Here is a 21387-nt window from a genome sequence, read left to right on the forward strand (position 1 = left end):
TCAGTGGTTTGGTGCCTGCCTTTGGCCCAGGGCGTGATCCTGGAGTCCCGGGATGGAGTCCCGCATCGGGCTCCCTGCATGGAACCTGCTTCTCCCTCTCTCTCTCTCTTTTCTGTGTCTCTCATGAATAAATAAATAAAATCTTTTAAAAAATAATAAAAAAGTAAAATGTGTAGCATGGAGGCTTAATAGCCACCAGGAATTTTTCTGTTTACACAATTCATAGAAAATCCCAATCTATGTCTTAAGCTGAAGGAATCTCAGGAGACTTTAGTCAAAGCATCCCTTTTCAGGATATTTATCCTGCCACAGTTCAGTAAGTCTTTTGAATGCCACCATTCATATCTTACCTCTCAGATTGGCAACTTGAGGTATTTGACAGCACTTGCCAAGGATCTCTGCTTTCTACTAGGACATCACCTCTTTTTCAGGCCTCTACTGTGATTGTCCATGAACCTATACCCAACAACCCATTCATTTACTCATTCATTCAGTATACAGTTTCCTGGGCATGGGGTATACAATTATGAATGAAAATGATGAGGTCCTTACCCTTATGGAATTTACATTTCAGTGGACTATGAATCAGAGAATAGTAAGAGGCACCTGTCTTAGATGAGATGATCAGGGAAGGAAGTAACATTTAAACATTAAACCTAAAGGAGATATGAGGGTGACAGCCGTGTGAAAAAGAAAGAAGGAATGTTCTAGGCAGAGGGAACAGTGTGTTCATTGTGGGAAGATGGTAGGCTCATCTAAGGAATTGAAAGAAGCCTAACATAACTAGAATAAGTGGGCAAGGAAGAGAACAGCTCAGGAGGAGTGATGGACAGTGAAGACTAGATAAGGTGGGCCCCTGAAGACTCTGGTATTCAAGGGGAGATATGTCTGCAATACACCAGATGAGGCTGAGGTCAGAACCTTCCTTTAAGTAGATTTTGAGCATAGTATCTAATGCCTACCATTATGTTGTCAATATAAGGGAGAAATACAGAATAATGGAAATATAAAATAATAATGGAGCAATTTGTTGAAATTTTCTGTGGAGAGAGCACTGTTTAGGAATCCTTCTATAACTAGTCTTTGGCTTAGGAAATAACAATAGTTCATTTTTTTTCACTCTGATCCTAAAATAAAGAACAGAAAAAGATATAATTGAGGTAAGCAAAAGTGAGGAGAAAGCAGGAGGGTATAATTTTGTTTTACATTTCCCTAACTTAGAATAGCACTATACCTGATGTGTAGGAATCAAGTCATTGGAGAGGAAAAAAATATGTATTTGTATTTTTGTTTTCAGTCTCCTCCAGATATAATAGTAATGAACTAGTGAGCACTTTCCGCAACAACTAAGCAACAAGAAACAACAAGCCAACGTTTATGAGCTCCAAGCAGCAGTAATGATGACCAATCTATGTAGTCATAAAGATGATATGAATGTATGGAAATCGCTGTTACAGAGTTTTGTGCAAGTGTGTGTGTGTGTGTGTGTGTGAGAGAGAGAGAGAGAGGGGGGGAGAGAGAAAGAGAGTGAGAGCGAGAGAGAGACAGAGACAGAGAGAGAGAGAAAGAGATCTACCAGAAGATAGCCCCAGTAGCTTCCTAATATTTGAAGAACTTGTAGAAAGGAGGGAGGAATTATTGGATATTGTCTTAGTTGGTTTGAGTTTCTATAACACAATACCATAGATTAGGTTATACAACATAAACAACAGATACTTATTTCTCACAGTGCTAGAGGCTGGACGTTCCAAGATCAAGATGCTGGTGGATTCAGTCTCTGCTGAGAGTCCACTTCCTGGTTTATTGCGACCTTACATGGTCAGAGGGAGAGGGAATTCTGTGGAATTTCTTTATAAGGGCACTAGTCCCATTCATGACCTAATCACCTGCCTAAGACCCCACCTTCTAATACCATCACATTGGGGATCAGGTTTCAACATCTGAATTTAGGAGGGGGACACAAACATTCAGTCTATATAGCAAATATGTTTTGAATTTTAGTTTGGGTTCTAGAGTTTCATTTTTGAGGATATTACAACTTCAGCCTACAAAAGAATTTTATTTTAGTCAAGATTTTATTTAAGAATATTTCATTTCAACATCTGTGGGCACTATTGTGATAACCATTCTTCACACTCATATACATGCTTGCTTTTTATTCTCACTCTTCTTTGTCTTTATTCTACTCATTCCACTTTCTTTGTATTGGGTCTCCCTTTGGTTGATATGCCTAAGCTAACTTCTGAGGCTCTGTGATCTTCCCTGACTGTGCAAATTGGGGCTCCATAGGAAATTCTGGCTTCACATGATCTCCTCCTGCCTGCTACCCAGATCTCTAGGAATAGGACCAGGATAAGTCTTAGGCATAGATGAGGGAAGTAGACACTCAAAGACTTGGGAGGCTTTTTCAGGCTCTCCTCACCAGTACTGTGAAAATAGATGTTCATCCATAGTCTTTCCTAAAGTTATCTTGTAGATTTATGCATTTCAATCTTTCAATCAAGAATATTGAAATTAAAACAAAAGAATATTGAAATTTATAAGCTTGGAGATAATTATCATGTTAAGATATTAATGTCTGTGAATATTTACTATGGATTAATATATTGATTTCTTTTTAATTCAATAGCTAACAAAAGGAGGTGAGGGACGGGCAAAGATAATGGGAGCTCTTATTTTTTTTAAAAAAGTTTATTTATGTTAGAGAGAGAGAGAGTGGGTATATGTGCATGGACGGGGGGAGGAGCAGAGGAAGAGAATCTTCAGACAGACTGCCCATGAGCCAAGGTGGGGCTTAATCCCAAAACTGAAAATATCATAATCTGAGCTGAAACCAAGAGTCAGATACTTCACCAACTGAACCACCCAGGCTCCCAGATAATGGGAGCTTCTGTGTGGTAGCTGTTATATAAGGCTTTGAAATATAATGGCATAATCTTATCCAATATTTGGTTCCCTGTCTTACTCAAAGTAAGCATCTTGGCTTCAATTAGAATTTCCCAACTAAATACAATTATCTACCTTTACATTTTTATCATAACTTTAGTAAATTGATTAATAACCAATATATTGAAAAGCACAGGGTCTTTCCTAGAGAAATATTTTGATATTCCCTACAAATCTGGTTTTAAATATAATATTTATTATAAATTTTAAAATAAATCTTTTGGTTCTCTTTCTTTTCTTCATCTTTAAATATTTTTCATTTATCAGTGAATCAAATCTCAATATAATATCTAGATACAATGTATTTTCCCTCCTTTTAAATACTTTTATATTCTCATCTGTTTTTATGGCATGTTACTGCATGTCTCCAGAGACACACAGCATTTTTATTTTCAAGTAAATTTATATTAGTTACAGTCTCCAGCTGTTTTAGATATAGGATCATTTCCTGTCGGTACTGTTTCCAGGACAATTCTTTTTTCCCCTCACAAAAATGAAAAATGTAATTTAACAAAGACATCCTATAATTGTCTTCATATATAGCAAGGTATCTAGCAATCTAAATACTTATTTTATTTAAAACATCTGTCTACATAATATCTAGTGATTGTCCAGGGCTATATCATCCTTGGGAGAGGCAGCTGCTGCCATTTTTATTTAATTTATGAGGAACCATCAAAAATGTTTCCTTAATATTGAATAGTCTGCCGTTATGTCATATGTGAGGTTTTTGTTTTGTTTGTTTTTTTTTTAATGAGAATAGCTTACCTTTTTGGTGCTTGCAATTAGTCTTTTTCAAGTTGGGAAAGACCATTCTTTTAAAAATCACTATGGAAACATTCTGCAAGAATAGTAAGCTTTTGTTATATATATTTCAAAGTATCATAATAAAAATGGTGGCATGCTGCTCTATTCATGTAACTAGACATACACTCGAATCACATTTTAATTGCCACATTCTTTAAGAGTCATTTGTCTGTAGTGCATTTTTTGTCTTATTTATAAAGAAAAGTGTAAAGTCTTTACTGTGAAGTCATTCTGCTGATTAGAGCAGTCAGTTGGTATTTTCTTGTTATTTTTCAGAAAACATATGGAAGAAGATGGAAGCTTCTATAAAAGCTCTTTGTCTTGGGGGTGATACTGAATGTTGCTTATAGAGGAATCCATTTGTAAACTCTACTTATTGTGCACGACCCTTGGAGCCTAAGATAAAGTGTTTAACTTTTAATAGATTGTATCAATTTAGGCTCAGCTGAATGCCAAAAACAACAGACACCCAGGCTTACAATAGTGTGTCTAAATGAGAAAGTTTACCTTTTCCAGGAAAGTAATGAAAATATTCCTTTTTGGAACACTAAGAGTATGAAAGGGAAATGATTATGGTTCCCTACTGACATACAGTTATGATTGACAGGAAAAACCAACATGCATGCCACCTGAGACATCTTGTTCAGGAACTTTCTGGAGGGTAGTAAATTGGTGTTGGCACAAACACAAAAAAATAAAATGACTTGATTCAGCACTTTTCAATTCTAAATCCCCAAACACCAAAGAAAGAAGTAAATATTCATCAAATGATCAAAATTTATATTGATTTTTATTCTACATTAGCAGCTCAAAGTCGAGATTCTTGACAGGGTGGATGTCGGTTTGAATGATTCTCTTTGAAATGAGGATATAGGCACTGAGCTGAGTGCTACCGTGCATTCCTGAACCATAGGCCCTGATTATTAGAACCCTAGGAGGCTAAATTTTTAAAAGAACAGTATAAAGACACACTTGTTCAGCTCTGTTTTGATAACTAAATTGTTATTATTAGTATGTAAAGTAATTCTTGTTGTTCCTGCTTCATTCCTTCCTTTCTATCACCATCTAAGGACAACTATTTTATAGAATTTCAAAGGAACTAGAGCTTGCGTTGTAGTCACAGAGTTAATAGCAGCATTTGCCAGCATAATTGTACTTGGGAAGGAACTGCCAGTCCTGCAGGGCAAGAGAAGCTAAGATTGTATCTTCACATTATACATCTTTAATTTTTAGTTTCTGCCAGAAAGTAAATAAGGATTTGCTGTAGTGGAATTTGGAAGATGGGAACAAGGGTGCAGCCGTAGAATATAAACACAGACTTGATGCCTGTGTCATTGTGCAGAGATTTGCTAAGGAAACAGTAATGGAGAGACATCGAAATTCTAATCATCCCCTCCAGTCCACACTGTGTAATCACACTCCCTTCCCACCGTAGCTCATGACATAAAATGCTGAATTTTTAATGATTTTAACTACTTGCATTATAAAGAGGAGGATGGTGGTGGATGAGGCTCTCCACAAATGCAGTTGTGTGATATATTTGTTCTTTGTGTTTGTTAGGTGCAGGTGGTGGTGGTGGTGTTTTTAATAAGCATCTCCCCTTTCATTAAAGTGGAGGAAGAAGACATTTTTCTTTACATCCAAATAAATGCAGAATAAATACTGAAATTAGCATTCATGTTAATTTTTCCACTTTGTTTAAATGCTTACCGTTTAACAAATGTTATTAAGGATATGGCTTTGAAATGGAATTTCCTTAACATTATCATGAATGTTTTTAATGACTTGCAAACAGCATCAAGTCAATAGAAATAAAGATGACCTTTTAAAGATATAAGTATATTATTTTTCACTTAGATCGGTTATCTTTTGCAGTTGTCTGATTTGATTGTCCATGCATCCATGAATATAAATACAAATAAACCTTGGGAACCTCAGGCTAGGTTTTCTGGAGCTGCCAATATGGTCATAGGAGTTTTATATCCTAATATACCATGATTAGTATATACAGTAGTCTTTTTGAGTATAATATTCAACTAGCTTGGAGACACTTATTAAATATTTGCTATATATTTAATTTTTATTATTTTTATTAACAATGGGAAAATGTTAATATTTTTAAATTTTTTTTATAACTCTTATCCATCGATAAAAAGAACATTCTAACAAACTTACTGTTTGTCAACATTTTTGAAGTGTAGTAATAGTTTTATCCTTAGGTGAAGATTTTAGCTCCTATTATTTAAGTATAATTTTTCTGTAATTCTTTGTTATAGGTTCCCTGAAGTCAGGCACTGTGTCTGACCCAGATTGGTAACTTGCACAATATCTTAACATAACCCTGTCAAGATATATTTGTCAGATGAATAAATGAGGGCCCTTAATCAATTTTACTATAAAAAAGTGCATTGCTCCTTAGTCCTCCAATTCTCTGTGCCAACTCTGTAGGAGAAGGAAGCTTTGCTACTCCACTTGGTCATACACACAGGACTGAAAAACAATACGAGATTCTCATCCATTGTAATGCCAAATTTTATTTGTGTTTAGCCAGAATGTAGCTAATCATAGATAGCTTTAGAGAGTTCATTTCTATGCAAGGGAAATGCACCTTTTTTTATTGAGGTAAAATTGGTATATAACATTAGGTAGATTTCAGGTATACAAAATCATGCTATGTTTGTATACACTACATGATCACCACCATAAGTCTACTTACCATCCATCACCATACAGTTGTGGCCCTTTGTCCCTTGCACTCATCCCACTGCCGCCTTCTACTCTGATAACCACCAGCCTGTTCTCTGTATCTATGGGTTTGCTTTTGTTTTGTTTTGTTCACTTGCTCTTTAGATTCCACATGTAAGTGAAATCATAAGGTATTTGTCTTCTGTCTGACTTATGTCCCTTTCATAATACTTTCAAAGCCCATCCATATTGTCTCAAGAGGCAAGATTTCATTATTTTTTATGGCTGAATAGTAGTCCCTTATTTATATATATTCCATGTCATCTTTATCCATTCATCTTTTAATGAGCACTTAGGTTGTTTCTATATCTTGGCTGTTGTAAATAATGCTACTGTGAACACAGGTATGGATGTATCTTTTCAAATTTGTGTTTTTGTATTCTATGGATAAATGCCCAGAAGCAGAATTGCTGGATCATATGGTAGTTTTATTATTAATTTTTTGAGAAATCTGCATACTGTTTTCCATAATGGCTACACCAATTTAAGTTCTCACCAAGTGTATGAGGGTTCCCTTTTCTCCACATCCTCTCCAATATTTGTTATTTCTTGTGTTGTCCATCCTAACGAGTGTAAGATGATGTCTCTTTGTGGTTTTAATTTGCATTTCCTTAATAATCAGTGATGTTGAACATCACCTGCCTATTGGCTGGCTGTATGTCCTCTTTGGGAAAATGTCTGTTCAGATTATCTGACCATTTTTAAATTGTTTTTGTTTGTTTGTTGCTGTTGTTGAGTTGTATGAGTTCTTTATATATTTTGGATATAAATCCTTTATTGGATGTATGATTTGAAAATAACTTCTCCCATTCAGTAGGTTGCCTTTTCATTTTCATTTGATGGTTTTCTTTGCTACATATATAGGATCTCTCTATTTTGATGTGGTCCCATTTGTTTAGTTTTGCTTTTATTTTCCTTGCCTTTGGAGTCATATCCAAAAACCAAAAGCAAAAACAAAAAAAGGACCCACATTGCTAAGACCAATGTCAAGGACCTCACCACCTACATTTTCCTCTGAGAGTTTTATGATTTGGGGTCTTACATTCAAGTGTTTAATTCATTTGAGTTAACTGTTGTGAATTATACAAAATAGTGGTCTACTTTCATTCTTTTGCATGTGGCTGTACAGTTTTCCCAATACCGTTTATTAAAGATACTGTCTTTTCCGCATTGTATATTCTTGCCTCCTCTGTCAATAATTAATTGATCATAAATGTATGGATTCCTTTCTGGGATCTCTATTCTATTCCATTGATCTATGTGTCTGTCTGTGTGTCTATACCAAGTTTTGATTACTATAACTTTATTTCATAGTTTGAAATCAGAGAGTGTTGATACTTCCAGCTTTGTTCTTCTCTCTGAAGATTAATTTGGCTATTCAGGATCTTTTGTGGTTCCATACTAATTTCAGAATTATTTATTCTACTTCTGTGAAAAATGCCATTGAAATTTTGATAGGAATTTCAGTGCATCTATAGATTGCTTTGGTAGTATGGACAGTTTAACAATGTGAATTCTTTCAATCCCTGGGCACAGAATACGTTTCCATTTATTTGTATCTTCTTCCATTTATTTGTATCTTCTTCAGTTTCTTTTTTCACTGGACAGGTCTTTCACTTCTTTGGTTAAATTTATTCTTAGATATTCTATCCTTTTTTATATAATTGTAACTGAGATTGTTTGCTTAATTTCTCTTTCTTATAGTTCATTATTAGTATGTTGAAACAACATGGTTTTGTATATTGAATTTGTATCCTGCACCTTTACTAAGTTCATTTATTAGTCCTAAAAGGGTTTTTTTTTTTTTTTTTTTTTTTTTTTTGGTAAAGTCTCTAGGTTTTTTTTTTTTCTTTTTTTTTTTTTTTTTTTTTTTTTTTTATATCTAGTGTCATATGATCTGCAAATTGTGAGTTTTACTGCTTCCTTTTCAATTTGGATACTTTTTATTTCTTTTTCTTTTTTATTTCTTTTTTTTTTTTTTGGCCTACTTGCTGTGTCTTGGACTTCCAATACTATGTTGAATAAAAGTGGGGAGACTAGGCATGCTTGTTGTGTTCCTGATCTTAGAAGATAATCTTTCAGCTTTTATCCATTGAATATGATGCTACCTGTAGGTTTGCCATATATCCATATATGGCCTGTATCATATTGAGGTGTTTTCCCTGTATAGCAACTTTGAGAGTTTTTTTTTATTATTATTATTCGTTTATTTGAGAGAGGGAGAGCACTAGTGGGGGTTGGGGAGGTAGAGGGAGACAGGGAGGGCTCAGCAGGGAGCCCAGTACAGGGCTTGATCCCAGCACCCTGGAATAGTAACCTGAGCTGAAAGCAGACATTTATCTGACTAAACCACTCAGGCACCCCAAGAGTTTTTGTTGTTTTTTTTTTAAATCATAAATAGATGCTACATTTGTCAAATGTTTTTCCTATTGAGACCTGTTGAGATAATAATCTTATGATTTTAACCTTCATTTTGTTAATGTGGTATGTCACATTGATTAATTCATGAATGTTGAACTATCTTGCATCCTTGGAATAAATCCCACTTGATCATGTTGTATGATCCTTTTGATGTATTGTTGAAATTAATTTGCTAATATGTGTAGAGGATTTTTGCATTTATGTTCATTAGGGATATTTGCCTATGATTTTCTCTTTCCTTGTGTGTGTGGGGGTGTATGTGTGTGTGTGTGTGTGGCTTCCTTATCCAGTTTTGGTATCAGGGTAATGCTAACCTCGTAAAATGATTTTGGGAGCTCTCCATCCTTTTCATCTTTTCTGGAAGAGTTTAAGAACAATAGGTATTAAATCTTCTTTGAGTATTTGGAAGAATTCACCAGTGAAGCCCTTTGGTCCTAGACTTTTCTTTGTTGGGAGATTTTGGTTACCGAGTTAATCTCCTTTCTAGTAATAGGCCTGTCCGGATTTTCTATTTTTTTGTGATTCGGTCTTAGAAAATTGTACGTTTCTGGGAATTCATCCATCCCTTCTAGGTTGTCCAATTTGTTGTGGTATAGTTGCACATAGTAGTCTCTTATAATTCTTTGTGTTTCTGTCGTATCAAATGTAACTTTTTCTATTTAATTTCTGGTTTTATTTATTTGAGCCCTCTTTCTTTTTTCTTGGTGAGTCTAGCTAAAAGTTTGTCATTTTTGTTTATCTTTTCCAAGAACCATCTCTTAGTTTCATTGACCTTTTCTACTGACTTTTTAGTCTCTATTTCATTTATTTCCACTCTGATCTTTATTATTTCCTTCTTTTTATTAACTTTGATTTGCATTTGTTCTTCTTTTTAGATGTAGAGTTAGATTGTTTATTTGAGATTCTTTTTTTGTTTGTTTCTTGAGGTAGGCCTGTATTGCTGTAAACTTCCCTCAGAACTGCTTTTGCTGCATCCCAAAGATTTGGGTATCTTGTATTTTCATTTTCATTTGTCTCCAGGTATTTTTTTATTTCTTTGATTTTTTTTGTTGACCCATTAGTTGTTCAGTAGAATGTTGCTTGATCTGTACATATCTGTGATTTTTCCAGTTTTCTTCCTGTAACTAACTTCTTTTTCTGTACTACTGCGGTCAGAAAATGTGCTTGATAAGATTTGAGTTCTTAAATTTGTTAAGACTTGTTTCGTGGCCTAACATATGATCAGTCCTGGAGAATGTTCCTTGCACACTAGAGAAAAGTGTGTATTCTGCTTTTGCATGGAAAATTCTGTGTATATCTATTAAGTCCATCTGGTCTAATGTGTCATTTAAGACTGATATTTCCATATTGATTTTCTGTCTGGATGATCTGTCCATTGATGTAAGGGGTATTAAAAGTCCCCTATTATTATTTTATTGTTGTCAGTTTCCTTCTTTAGGTCTTTTAATATTTGCTTTATATATTTAAGAGCTCCTATGTTTGGTACATAAATATTTACAAATGCTATATCCTCTTGTTGGATTGATCCCTCTGTCATTATATAATGGCCTTCTTTGCCTTTTATTACAATCTTTGCTTTATCTATTTTTTCTGAATAGATTTAGAGGCACCATCTTTCTTTTAATTTATATTTGCATGGGATATCTTTCTTCAGCCCTTTAGTTTCTGTCTGTGTATATGCTTAGACCTGAAGTGAGTGACTTGTAGGCAACATATAGATGGATCTTATTCTTTTTATTCATTTAGCCACTCTATGCTTTTGACTGGAAAATTTAACCCACTTATTTTAAAAATAATTATCAATAGGTATATATGTATTACCATTTTTTTGATTTTGTAGTTTCTCTCTGTTCCTTTCTACTGTTGTAGTTTGGTGATTTTCTTTAATGTTATGTTTAGATTCTTTTCTCATTATCTTTTGTGTATCTATTGTAGATTTTGGCTTTGTAGTTATCATGAGATTCACATGTAATACCCTATGTATACAACAGTCTTTTAAATTGATAGCATCTTAAGTTTGAGCACATTCTGACAAGTCTACCATTTTACTCCCCTCCACAATGTGTTCTGTTTCTGATGTCCTACTTTACATCTTTTAATGTCATGTATCCCTTAAGTAATTATTATGGTTATAGTTAATTTTACTACATTTGTGCTTTAACCTTCTTATAGCCTTATAAGTAGTAATCTACAACCTTTACAATATATGTGCTTTTACCAGTGAGAGTTTAACTTGCACATGTTTTCTTTTTTTCTTTTTTTTTTTAAGATTTTATTTATTTATTCATGAGAGACACACACACAGAGAGAGGCAGAGACACAGGCAGAGGGAGAAGCAGGCCCCATGCAGGAGCCTGATGTGGGACTCGATCCTGGGACCCCAGGATCATACTCTGGGCCAAAGGCAGGTGCTAAACCGCTGAGCCACACAGGGATCCCTCTTGCACATGTATTCTTGTTACTAGTTAGTGCCTTTTCTAGAATATTCTTGGTTTGAAGTTTTTTCCTTTTAGCAGTTTGAATATATCATGCCACTCCCTTCTGGCCTGAAAAGTTTTGGCTGAAAAATCAGCTGATAGCCTTATGGGGGCTCCCTTGTATGTAGCAAGTTGTTTTTCTCCTGTTGCTCTTAAGTATTCTCTCTTTAACTTTTGGCATTTTAATTTCAATCTGTCTTGGTATAAATCTTTTTGGTTCAACTTGTTTGGAATTCTCTATGCTTCCTGGACCTGAATGTCTATTTCCTTCTCTAAGTTAAGGAAGTTTTCAACCATTATTTCTTTAAATAGCTTTTCTACCCCTTTCTCTCTCTCTCTTCTCCATCTATAATACTGATGCTATTCCTTTTGATGTTTTCCCACAGGTCTCATAAGTTTTTTTTCACTTTTTAAAATTCTCTTTTTCTTTTTGCTGTTCTATTTGGGTGAGTTCCACCGCCCTGTATTCCAGGTCACTAATCCTCTCTTCTAGTTCTTCTAGTATGTTCAACTCATCTAGTGTATTTTTTCATTCAGCTGTTGTGTTATTCAGCAATGTGAGTTCTGTTTGGTACTCTCTTATGTTTTCTATCTCTGTTGAAGTTCTTACTGTGTTCATTCATTCTTTCAAGTTCATTAAACATCATTATGACCATTACTTTGAACTCTTTATTAGGTAGATTACTTATTTCATTAAGGTCTTTTTCTGAGGTTTTGTCTTGTTCTTTAACTTGGAACATATTCCTGTGTCTCTTTGTTTTTCTCAACTCTCTGTTTTTGTTTCTATGTATTAGATGAAAGAGCTACATCTCCAAGTCTTGAAGGAATGGCCTTGTATAGGTGATGGAACTTATTGATCAACCTTGCTCTAGCTTTTGTTTTTTTTCTCAGACTCTTGTAATTATCTAAGTAGACTGATTCGTTGTTGATAGTTCCCTGCTACTGAGGGTGTGCCAAAACCTCTCAGGGTTCCAAAGGGAGGGATCTAAGACAGTGCCTAGTTTTAGGATAATTGTAAGCCAGGTCTTCAAGAATTATCTTTTAAGGTATTTAAATATCTACAATCTGTGGGTCTGCAATCATAAACCCTGCTGACTTCTAGACCCAGAGGTCTGGAGGTATCCCTGGGCAACAGTTGCTGATATGGCTTTAGATATGTGTATAAGCACCTTTCTGGGAGGTATCAGAAAGCTGTGGTGAGAACAAAGGAGGATGAAATTATTGTTTCTTCCCACCCATGTTTTTTTTGGGTACTTCCATTAGCCTCTGATGTACAGAAAAATCTAAAATCTTCCCCTCAGGTCTGAAGCTCCAGGACAAGAAAATAGGCCTGTTTTTACATGAAGACTGCAGGCGTATTGTAGTCTGGTGTTTGTGTAGTGCCCTGAGGGTGGTAGCCTGTCAAAGACTATCTCTTCAATTGTTTCAGACCTGTGGGAACCAGAAATAAACTCCCCTTAGCCACTAGAGCCAGGTATTCAAGGAGTATCCCCTGTGTGGGTTGCATGTTCCAACCGGATATGGTGGGGTGGAGTGAAGTTTGAAGACATTGGGGGAGAGTACTCAGTCAGCCCCACCATGGTGCCTGAGGGCTTATGACTGTGGTATTTGGGGCTAGGTGTTCAGCCAGCCCAGCCATGGTATAGTAGGGCATGGCCTCAGCTCCTGGGGGTGATTACTCCCACCAGAGCTAGCAGGCTAGGAAGTGATATGAAAATATCCCTGCATAGGACCAACACCAGTGAGACAGAAGCAGAATGCAAAAGTGGTGCCCATTAGTGCCTTTGCCTCAGAGAGAATCCAAACAGTTTCCTGCCTTTCTGGTAGACAGTTTAATATTAACAAATGGGTTTCCTTCACTTATGGTGTAGGTGCCTTTCAAACTGTTGCATCCCTAGGCTACTGGGCCTGTGAATGAGCCCTTAAGAGTAGATTTTATATTCCATATATCCCTGTAGTTCTCCTAGAAGGAAGTCCCATTGGTTTTCAAGGCCAAACACTTTAGGGGCTCATCTTTCCATTGCAGTTCCCAAGGATTGGGGTGTCAAAACCCCTTGCTCCTCAGGGCTAAGCTTCATATTATAAGATCCCTCTTGACTGTGGGTCATGGCATCTGAGGTGAGATTTCTTTTCAGACTGTGTCTCTGCCTATCCTCCTCTTCTCAATGTGACCCTTTTATCCTTTACTGTGGAAGTGCTGTTCAGTTAGCTGCTGGGTCCTTTCCAGATGGAATTGTTTTATATCTAGCTGTATATTTGTTGTGTTCATGACAGGAGGTAAGTTCAGGATTCATCTATACTGATATCTCACACCCTCCTCAAAGGAGATGCACTTTGAATTTAGTCCCAAAGGTGAGTTATTTTAGGAAATTATGAACCACCTACAATGATGACAAAAGCAAAAATGCATAAAATAAGCAGGATCTTGAGGGGTGAAAATAACAGTCTCAATGTAAAGGTGATAGCTCTAAATCCTGGAGTATGGGGAACTCTACCAAACAAAATCATAGAGATTTACAAGTGTAGATTCTCACCAACCCTGGGAGTCCTTGTCAGGGCCCATGGGGTCTTGAGACCTGTAGGTGCTTCCAGAAGAAGGGGCCATCTGGGCCAGTTGCATGAAAGGGATACAATGGGGGAAGGGGGAAAGAGAGGTCATAATAAATATATCAGGAAGAGAAAAAGGCATGTGCTTAGAGATACCACATTAAAGGTTAAGAAAATTCTGTGTAGTGAAAGTGGAAATATATTTCCAAGAGACAAAATTATTGCTGGGAAAAATATAATCCTCTCTCTCTCTCTCTCTCATCCCCCTGCCATTATGTAAAGGATCTTTCTAAGTAACCAGGGACTCTTACAAAAACAAACTGGCATTGTTAATGTCTCCTTCAAAAGTTTAAATGACTCTTCTTTTTTAAAATGAGAAATTGGATTTTATTGAGCTAAAACAAATTCCTACCCAGAAGATTAAAACTTGTTTTGAAGTGTATTGTGAAGATTACCACTGAAGACAATAGCTAAAGTTTTCATTCTATAGGTGTGTGATTGTTGTGGTGAGTTTCTAATATAATATATGGCATATAAGATCACTGTTAGCTGAATAAAACATTATCAAATGATTCTTGAATTAAAGAAGATTTTCTCCCTTTTTCTCCTAGAGAAGTTATGTATTTCAATAATTTTCTTTTGTCAAAGAAAAAATAGTCTCCTTTCTAAGTGAGAATGAAGCCAACAGTTTCAGAAATCAAGCTGAGGCTGCAGCCTTCAAACAATCTGTTTTATTTCTTTGTACATTTTAAACCATTTCAGATTTTCAAACTCAGTTAATTTATTCAACCAATTTTTATAGATTGCCTGTCCTATGCCCTGTGCTGTGCAAGGTGGTATTGATACAGCAGCAAACATAGAATAAAGTCCTGCCCTCATGAGGCTTCTAATCCACTGGGGGAAGATGGACAATACAATATAAATACCATCTTTTGGCTAGATAGAGTAAGCATGTATGAAGGAGTATAGGGATTGCAGGGTGGTGGGTGTGAATTGAATTTTTAAGCAGGAGATCAGAAAGGGACCTGAATGAGAAGATGACATTTCTGTGAAGACCTGAGGGAGGTTAGGGACTAGCTGTCATGCAAACAAGGCCAAGTGCCCTTAGAGCATAGCATGCCTACCAGCCCTGCCGGAGCAGGCCAAGATAGGATGAAGACAGGACTCAGGACTTACCATTGGCATGGAGAATGTGAACAAAAGCCTGATTGGAGTGTGTTCAAGAGAAAATAGGAACAGAATTGGACATAGAGCATATATAGAAGTGATTTTGCTATAACAGAGAAATGGGGCTTTGGCCAGAGGACAGATTAGTGTCAGTGGTGTCTGGGGATTATTTCTTCTTTTTCTTCTTCTTCTTTTTTCTCCTCACCAAGGGGAAAGCAACAGCATTTTTCTGGCTGATGTGCTTATGCTGATGAGAATAATACCGAGGAGAGGAAAACTTAATGTGGGAAAGAAGGGCAATTTACTGCTGAGGTGATAATCTTTATGTAGATAAGAGGAGGTCTGGTGCACAAGTAGGGATTGATTTTAGATAGAAATATGGAAAATTTCCACAGAAACAGGAGGGATGGAAGAGGATGTGGACCCAGATGCAAGTAGGCAGGTAGCTACGGTGAGAAGCTATGAAGTACAGTATGAATGTGCAGGTAGACCTAACAGCATGAGTTAAAAAAGAGAGAAATTACTTTTAACATTCTCAGTATACTTAATCCAGCAAAGGATGCTGGGACATGCAGTGATAATGAAATAATTGACATTTCTTAACTATTTAGGTCTTATTCTCTTTAGGGCAAGGGTATGGGATATGTCTATATGTGATTATAAAAGTGATCTTGTGTTTAATCCTGTAAGGCTGTTAGGGAATTTGACCCCTCAAATTTATCATGGATTAGCTATTTGGTTATTAGATACAATATCAGGGGGAAGTATGTGGTTGAGTAATTTTCTTCAGGCCCCAAAGAAGGTTATTGAATTTGGATCACCACATACAAAGCCAAATTTAAATAAAATATTTTAGCACACTGTGTCTTCTGTTCTGATTAAGGTATTAATTTGTAGTCTGAATCTGAAGAGGAGTGTCCCTAGTGACTTAGGCTCTAGATGCTTATAAAACAAAGTGGGAAACATACTATTAATGATAAGCAGCAAAGGAATAATACTCAACTTCAGATGAAAAGTCAATGTTTCCAACTTTATTATGTGTATTAGTCTGCTAGGATGACAGTAACAAAATACCACAGACTGGGTGGCTTGACTAACAGAAATTTACTTCTCACAGTTCTGGAGGCTGAAAATCCCAGATCAAGATGTTGGCAGGTTTGGGTTTTGGTGAGGCATCGCAGCTTGGCTTGGAGTCGTCCACCTTCTCCCTGTGACCCCACACAGTCTTTTCTCTGTGTGAATACTCTTCATCTTATAAAAACACCATTCCTATTGGATCAGGGCCTCACCCTTGGGACCTAATTTAATCTTAATTCCTTCCTTAAAGACCTTATCTCCAAATATAGTCACATTAGGGGTAAGGGATTCAAAATATGACTTGGCAGGGAGGAGTGTACTCAGTCAATAACATTATGTTAAAGGTGTACTAGAGGTACAAGTTACTAGAACCTCTTCAGCACTTATTTGGGACACTGGCCTGATGGAAACTTGATTCTCTTCTCAATGCAGTGTTCTAAAAGTCTATCAGGAGGTAGGTTCTTTATGAGCATATTTGGACTAAATACATCAGATGACTTTCTTGCCATGACAGAAGAAGAAAGATGGAAAAAGATGAGGGCTTTCACAGAAACAATGACATCTTCTACTGGCATATTGTTGGATAGCATCCAAATTCCCTAATCTGACATCCTCTACAGCCAATACCCTTCACTGTTAGACTCTTCATCCAAATGCCCCCAAAGCTCCAGCCACTATTCTCTGAACATGCCACATCCTTTCACAACTCTAGGTCTTTGAACAGACAAGTTACTCTGCCTATAAAGATATTTACCTGCTTCTTCACCTGGCAAAATCATACTCATACTCCCAGATCTGGTTCAAATGCCATCTCTCAGGGAACCTGGGTGGCTCAGTTGGTTAAGCGTCTTGCCTTCAGCTCAGGTCATGATCCTAGAGTCCTGGGATCAAGTCCTGTGCAGGCCTCCCTGCTTGGTGGGGAGCCTGCTTCTCCTTTTCCTGCTTCCCCTGTTTGTGTTCTCTCTATCTTTTTTTCTGTCAAATAAATAAATAAAATCTTTAAAAACAAAACAAAACAAAACAAATGGCACCTCTCTCAAGCTTTTATTGCCCGTTCCTCACTTGCAGACAATTAGTTATTTTTTCAAGTCCCATCCTCCCCCCATATGCATCTCATGTGGAATACTTGTAGCTCTCTGTTGGCATCATTCCTTCCTCCACTATACTGTGGTCCCTTCTTTATCATTCTTTGTATCCACAGTCCCCGGTGCAGTCCCTGCAGTCTCAGGTGGACACCTGAGAATGGTCCAATGAACGTATGAGGAATAAATGGATGGATAGATGAAGGTACAATTCATTTATTCAGCAGTTATTTACTGAGCCCCTCTCATTTTCCAGATACTGCCAAGTTGTGGGGAATACAAAATAGCAAAGGAGACAGACACAGCTTCATTATGGAGCTTGGAGTCTGGAGATGGAGACAGAAAAAAGCATAAACCAGTAAACACAAGAAGTTTAAACTGTTATTTGCTGGGAAGGAGATTAACACTGTTCCAAAAGAGAAAAAAATAGAATGAATCTACCTTTGATAGGGTAGTCAGGGTAGGCCTCTATGAGAGAAAAAAATGTCAACTAAGAGCTGAAGGACGAGAAGAGCTTAGTAAGAGAATGTTCCAGAGAAAGAGAACAATATGTGCAAAGGAATATTTCCTGAGACAGGAAAGAGTTGTTTAAAGAACCTGAAAGTAGGCAAGGATGACAGGGGCATGGTGATTAAGCAAGAGACAAGTAGAAAAATGACATCTGAGGTAGGCAGGAACCAAACCTCTTGGGGCATGGAAGAAGTTTTGGGGTTTTTTCGTTTTGTTTTGTTTTCTTTTGTTTTGTTTTGTTTTGTTTTTGCCTTGATCTGAATTCAGTATGCAACCAACTTATGTTTTATAAAAACGACTGTGTTGGGATCCCTGGGTGGCGCCGCGGTTTGGTGCCTGCCTTTGGCCCAGGGCGCGATCCTCAAGACCCGGGATCGAATCCCACGTCGGGCTCCCGGTGCATGGAGCCTGCTTCTCCCTCTGCCTGTGTCTCTGCCTCTCTCTCTCTCTCTGTGTGACTAACATAAATAAATAAAAATTAAAAAAAAAAGTTTAAAAAAAAAGACGACTGTGGAAACTGTAAGGGGAGATTGGAGAGGTAGGAATGGGTGAAGAGAGATGCATGTTAGAAGATAATTGTACTGCAGGGGAGAGGAGACAAAGGCTTGGACTAAGCTGGCAGGAATCAGATTGGGCAGACAGACAAGAGAGACATTCTGGAAGAGGAATCAATGGAATTTAGAGAGTAAATGTCTGTGGGAAATAAAAGGAGTTAAGGATGACTTTCAGTTTTCTGACCTGAGCAACACATGGTGCCATTTGTTTGAAAGGAGAGATATACGTACAGAAAATTCTGAGGGCTGTGGTGAGAATGAGAAGAGAGAGTTCTGTTTTGAATACTTGTGCCTAAAGTAAATCTAAGTGGCAATGTCAGGTGGTTGGTTAGATATGTAAATGTGGAGCTCAGAGGAGAAGATTGGAAGCCATACCTGTATAGACTGCACTAAAAGTAATGGAAAATAGTATAAATAAAGAAAAGCAGTCCAGAATTAAGCCCTGAAGCAACAACAACCAGTGATCTCAGCTATGATTCAGAAATCAATCAATGAGCCATCTGTAAAACAGATTGGAGATGGTGGAGAAGGAAAGAGGGAGAATGATTGAGAATCCATCACATTAGGTCAGCCAAAGGGTAATGCAGACCTTGAGTAGAATAAGTAAGAACTGATCTTCTTTCTGGTCCATCACTTTCTCATCTCACATCCTAATGTCAACCGTTGCTTCCAGTTTTATATGTCCAACTTGGTATTTTCACGTGTTTACTGAACATCTTGTTTTGGCTATTTCACCAGTACTCAAACCCAAAGACTCAAATCTAACTCATCTGTTTTATCCATCCATATTGCTTTTTTTATACACCTACTCCCATTGGTGGCATCATGGGGCTCTCAGTGACCAGAAAGCAACAGGTTGATCTGTCACAGGGTCTATTCTCTCATGCTCCTTTTTATTTACCTTAAAGAGTAAGTTGCCAAATTCTGTTGATAGCACATCAAGAATGTTATTTAATCAAGCTGAGCTACCATTTGTAAAATATAGTCCAAAAGTGTCCAGTATTATCATAAATGCTAATAAATAAAATCCTTTTAATCAGACATCTAATGTTACTATTTTTTTTAGAAGTGTATTTTCTTCAAATCTTCCTCCTAAAAATTCATCTTTGGACTAAGATATAGTATGAGAAAAATTTAACCGATCTGCAGAGAGATTTAGACTGGCAAAGCCATTCAACCTTAGCAGAAGGAGCTACTTTGGTTCTATTTTTATCATCACGTTTAGGAATGAATCACTGAAAGCAGAGAGAGAAATAGAGATCGATAGGAAAGACTTGGGCCATCTAACTCATCTCTTTGTTAGTCCAGGGAAGTTTCCTATGTCAAATGCCTGTGAGATATTGTGCAATAAAAGTCTTACATTGCAACATTTCAAACATTTTCATAAGGTGACTAATTATCCTCCAAGTTGCACTCAGCATTGTTCTCTAAACTCTTTCCCATGTATCTCTGTCATATGAGAGGTGTGTCCCTTTGTACACAGAAATGGCAGAGGATCTCAAAGGGATGAGGTCCAACTATTTTTTCATAGTAGTGATATCTAAATTAAGCCGATCTCACTCTCAATGACTCTTTTTGTGACCAGTGACATATACATTTGTGAGGTCATTATCCAGAACAAAGTGTGGTCCAGCTTGTTGCCTTAGGGCGGTTAAAAATATATGGGAACCTCTAGAGATCAGACATGCCTCTTGATCCCTAATGGTGGAGTTACACAATTTGAATGGGGTTTCCACTAGAATACTTGGTGTGGGATGATCTCCTCGTTATCCCTACAGCCTTGAGGAGGGGCATTGGGGAGGATTATTGCTTTTAAGTTCTTTGACTCTCAGTTACCAGTTAGTTTGGGCAAAAAAAATTCACATGAACCAACATACAGATTACAGTTTTTAACTGATTTCCGAAACTTCAATAAGAATATAGTAATTTGAGCATTTTTTTTTAAAGTTTCTCCTCCGTAGTCTAGACTGTTCAGAATTAGAAATTGTAGAAAGCAACAACAAAGGAACTCCAGAATGGTTTGAGATCTTACACTTCATAAACTGCCCATTTCATTTACAGAGTCCTGATTTGCTCTTTTAAGCAGCTGCCACTTTATACCTCTGGTTTTGTTATTTTATTTTATTTTATTTTATTTTATTTTATTTTATTTATTTTATTTTATTTCTTCTTCTTCTTCTTCTTCTTCTTCTTCTTCTTCTTCTTCTTCTTCTTCTTCTTCTTCTTCTTCTCCTTCTTCCATGGTCAAGTCTATAAAGCCAGGGATCATGCAAAAGGCCTTGGTTGGCTCACAAAAAGTAGAAGGTCATGTCTGACTTGGCTTTTCTTAACTATTACAGAATTCTGGCAACTACCCAACAGCTGACCCAGAACTGTCTTTAACACAATATGTAATTAAATTAGAAAGAAGTAGCAGCTTTAAGGCTTATCAGAAATGTTAACGGACGTGCTTGGATTTAGTGAAGTAGGCCAAAAGAAAATAAGAGCTGCTTTGGCCTACAGTGCACAGGAACTCAGCATTTCCCCTCCCTTTACCGTGGGCAAGCATTCCTGGTCTCATCTGGTGTTCTGGGGAACCCTAAAGCCACAGGGATCATAACAGCTGCAATAAATAAAGCATCTATTCAATACATTTCCATGCCAAATATTATTCAGCATTCTTTTAGCCTTGGTTTGATAGAAAACAGCATGGTGAACTTACTACCTCTCTTTACTACAGTAAGCCCCAAGTAACTATGAAGGATATAACAATTCAACCCAACATGTAAGCAAAATCACTATTCCTTCTATTTTAAACTTAAGATGATAACACAGAGAACCCCTCAAAATGTAATCAAAGAAGTCTGTTGTCACTATTGAAGATGTATTAGAATTAGTACTCGGCTTTTTTTATTCTTCTCAGGGAAGATAATGAGAAACGTTCAGAATCTGTGTCCACGCAAATGTATGGGTTGGAGGGAGATCTTTAAAAAATAAATGTTACATATGTGGCAATATGAAGAAGAATATTATTAAGGAATTTCACAGAATTTTTATGTAAAATCTCATCATACA

The 21387-nt window shown here is 36.8% G+C and overlaps 1 protein-coding gene and 1 long non-coding RNA gene across 6 annotated transcripts in view; one reads left to right on the forward strand and one right to left on the reverse strand.

The window, feature by feature from the left end:
• The window catches only part of AKAP6 (A-kinase anchoring protein 6), a 539834-nt gene that overhangs the window by 378765 nt on the left and 139682 nt on the right, over positions 1-21387 (forward strand). The gene's annotated exons all lie outside the window — the stretch shown is intronic.
• Positions 1-21387, reverse strand: part of LOC112657829 (uncharacterized) — a 61277-nt gene that overhangs the window by 24058 nt on the left and 15832 nt on the right. The gene's annotated exons all lie outside the window — the stretch shown is intronic.

The sequence above is a fragment of the Canis lupus genome, chromosome 8 (genome assembly GCF_003254725.2).
Source record: "Canis lupus dingo isolate Sandy chromosome 8, ASM325472v2, whole genome shotgun sequence".
NCBI classification, from domain to species: Eukaryota; Metazoa; Chordata; class Mammalia; order Carnivora; family Canidae; genus Canis; species Canis lupus.